The sequence below is a fragment of the Saccostrea cucullata genome, unplaced genomic scaffold, assembly GCF_032062105.1.
Source record: "Saccostrea cucullata isolate Sc308-1 unplaced genomic scaffold, CSIRO_AGI_Scuc_v1 ctg2762, whole genome shotgun sequence".
Lineage (NCBI taxonomy): Eukaryota > Metazoa > Mollusca > Bivalvia > Ostreida > Ostreidae > Saccostrea > Saccostrea cuccullata.
Window position 1 is genome coordinate 35,734 of NW_026939829.1, and position 3,910 is coordinate 39,643.

Genomic DNA, 3,910 nt, shown 5'->3' on the forward strand with positions numbered 1-3,910 from the left:
CTCACTACAACTTCCCTTTTCCCTATAAAAACATACATTAACATTTTCTCTCTCTCTCTCTCTCTCTCTCTCTCTCTCTCTCTCTCTCTCTCTCTCTCTCTCTCTCTCTCTCTCTCTGATCACAGGGTAGTTCAAGAAAATGTGCTAAAAATAAATTAAATTGAAGGAAGTTCAACATTTTAATCAGATGTCTTTTTGACTGATTGTTACTTAAAACACGGTTGGATTAATATAACTGGTTGCAAGATTTCAAGATAAGGGAAAAGAAGAAAAGCGTGTGGGGTATTTTTCTTTGTTCATTAATTGACTAATTATCACAAAGAAAAATGAGTTAACCTATTTCACCTTTCAGAGTAGACAATTAACTAGTCCAGGGATGCTTTGACGGTGTAAAGACGAATATTAACCCCATCAAATAATAACAGGGGGTCATTTTCAACGACAAATAATGAACCCCTAGCCCCAAAGGTCATTATGTTATATGCAAGTCTTATAAATAATTGACCCCCTTGAAAGATGTTCCATTTTGGGGTAATACAAAATACAGATAAAAAGTAAAAATATACTGCATATATGTATTATGATAATCGTTCTTCCTTTGAAATAACAGACGGACGGGCGTACAGACAGACGGACAGACACACCTATCATCAATACCCTTCCACTTTCCTGTTAGATCAAAAAGTAAAATAGCAGGTGCATTTAGACATTATTTAATAAAGCATGTGATTTAATTTTATTATGTAGTTTTTGAGGAGTAATGGATAAGAGATGGCTACTCTTCAATATCATAGAAAGAATGGCAATGTCCATGTTTTACTATGTGAAATCCAAATTTTGTGCCCGTTCAAAAGGTCAAATTTGGATTCTGCAAAGCGTAACAGATGGACATCCCGATCACTGTATACCCTCCTGCATTTGAAACTGTGGGTATTATATATAATTTTGCAGCAATTTTCTGTCACTATGATGATTTTCCACCATCGAAAACCAAGGTTCAGCTGGCTCTTTGGGCTCGATAAATCTTTTACTCCTTTAGATTCATAATCATCGCATTTACATCAAAATAGATATAATTGTACAATAAACTAATCATTTTATAAGATCCTTTTTGTAATATTTCCTTCTACATATCTAAATATTATACATCTGTCTGATGCAATAAGCATCAACTTGAATTTTGATAACTCACAGTTGTATGTTTATTTCTTGAAACTCTTCCTTGTAATGCGTATTTTGGCACATATTGAGGATGTCAAATTAAAAAGAGAAAAACTAGGTTTTTATGGAAAATGATGGCATCATTTTCGTACATGGAAAATTTGGCAAGATATGTTTTAATTTGCCATTTGACTTTAACATATTTTTATCTTTTTCATGAGAGTCCTCGAAGGTATGATTTGATGCTTTTGTCCATGTGCAGTTTAAATTATCTAAAGACACGTAGTTCAAATTAAACTTTATGTCTAATTAAAAAAGCTTTATTGTATTTGACCATTAAAGCCGTTTAAAACATGTATTTGAGAAAATATATAATATATATTCCTCATTTTAAGGAAAAATACAACTGTTTATGCGGCAGTTATTAAAGGTAAGTAACAAATTAAAATCTGACAATATTTCTATGACTGTCCGATCTTGTATATATTTTGTACATGTATATTTATTATAATCTTGTGATTTATAAACTGCTTTAAAGGCTGCAAACACCAAACACTCATTCCTATATAATATCATGTCGGGTTATATTGGAAATACATGAAATACAAGTATTCTAGTATCTTTTACAAATATCTTGTAATGTGCCTACATTTTTAAGATACGTTGTAAAGTAGCAATACTTCAATCAGACGTTCAGAAAAAAACTTAGTAACTTGAGAACCGTTTCGATTGGCTTTTCTTGTCAACAGAAAAAATAATCCTCGCTCCCCAAATATCTACGCTCGGAAAGTCGTTGTTTCGAACCATTTCTTATTCGTGCCAACACCTGCCATTACCGGGACCTCGGTTTTTAAGGTCTCATCCGAAGCATTTGTAATTTTCACTTCAAAGTGCCGAGCGCATGGCGAATAAACAGTTTCTACCTATTATTTATCTACCTCGACTTTGGCTGGTCAGGGAAGTCACGTCCTCTCGATCAGGCAGAGAGTGCTCTACCGACTGAGCTACCGTGAACGTTTCTCTTTGTGAGAGAAAAATTCTCTAATTGGACCTAAAACAGCGAACAATCCATCAATCAATCACTCGTCAAGCATGTCATTATGTTCAGGCATGATGTTCTGTTAATCATTCGATTTTGTTGCATTCTGTGCAGTGATTACTCTTTTTCAATTATTATTTGTTAGATTGTGGCCCTGGTTTAATAGGACGAGATTGTGATATTCCTTGTCCTTATCCAGGGTTTGGGAAAGGATGCCAGGAAACATGTAATTGCGGAGTGGAATATTGTGATAGGGAACATGGATGCCAAGGTAAGTTTGTACAACAATGCGTAATCCAAAGTCAAGAAAAAGTTTTTAAGGCTGATATCAACACAATTATTGGTGGCTTTATTAATACTGCTGGTCATTGACATCAAACGTCGCTTGAATTTTGAAACAACGGGACCTTAAAATATAAACACGTATTAAAATGTTGAATAAATGGTTAATTTACTTGTTCTGTAAACTTTGTTGTATTTTTATTTATTGCATACTATTTTGTAGATGGTTCTCAAACTCTTTCTCCGGCAGCAATAACAGGCACCAGTAAGCTGTATTTCAAAACAAGGAATATTTCCAGTAAACATTCATTTTTTAAAAAATGCTTCTATATATTTCTAGCTATAATTTTTTTAATCCAATTTCAAGATATGTATTTAAGTTTTATAAGCTTTAAGATCACAAGAAATGATAAAGTTAAAAATATTACCACTTCATTTTATTCAAAATATTATAATCTACTTACAAAAATATTTAGAACTTGTAAACACAATATGTCTGACTTCATAACAAAGGTCCCGGTGTAACACTACAAATTTATGCCTGTTATTTTTTTAGTATGTCAAACTGGGTTCTTTGGAATCAAATGTGAAGATAAATGTCGATACCCAAGTTATGGCCACAATTGTCAACAACAATGTTTGTGCAGAGAGGACCTGTGAGAACATGTCTCTGGATGTCTAACAAATGGTAAGTACACATAATTTCACATAAGAAAGACTTAAATGTTAATATCTTACATGCACTGAAACACATTGTCGAATGAGTATTTAAGCAGAACAGTCACCTCCGATGTTGGATCACGCAACTGTTTCTTCGACTAAGTATAAGTTATCAAAATATTACATTAAAAATTATATAAACAAACCTTTCATATGCTACTTTAATATTTTTTTAAATATGGTTCTATAAATTTCAAGCTAAATATCTATTGAAACCTGACCTTAAGATTGTACTTTTAGAAAATAAATTAAAAGCTAGATAATCACAGCTGCAGACAACGATCAAGTTTAAAATATTTATAACAACTTCAAGTTATTCAAGAGATTATATTTTAAAAAATATCAACATGTACAACTTGTAAATAAAACATGTCTCACTTTATAACAAGTATTACTTTTTTTGAGTTGATAAGGCCCCGGCAGAATTTAACACCATTTATTAATGTATTTTGTTTTTTCAAGTATGTGAACATGGGTTCATTGGTATCACATGTGAAAATAAATGTCGATACCCAAGTTATGGTCGCAATTGCGAGCATCAATGTTTGTGCAGAGAGGTCCTGTGCAATCATGTCTCTGGATGTCAAACAAATGGTAAGTACACATAATTTCACATTATAAAACACTTAAATCTTAATATCTTACTTAAACAGATTGTCAAATGCGTATTAAAAGGGCATGGACACAGTTTAAGCTAAAATATATTTT

At 32.4% G+C, this 3,910-nt stretch overlaps 1 long non-coding RNA gene across 1 annotated transcript; it reads left to right on the forward strand.

The window, feature by feature from the left end:
- The first annotated feature begins 1,553 nt into the window (after positions 1-1,553).
- Positions 1,554-3,113, forward strand: LOC134254085 (uncharacterized). The gene is made up of 4 exons (XR_009989247.1): positions 1,554-1,591; positions 2,346-2,471; positions 2,706-2,780; positions 3,039-3,113. It is a non-coding gene; the product is annotated as an uncharacterized LOC134254085 (long non-coding RNA).
- The last annotated feature ends 797 nt before the right edge of the window (positions 3,114-3,910 follow it).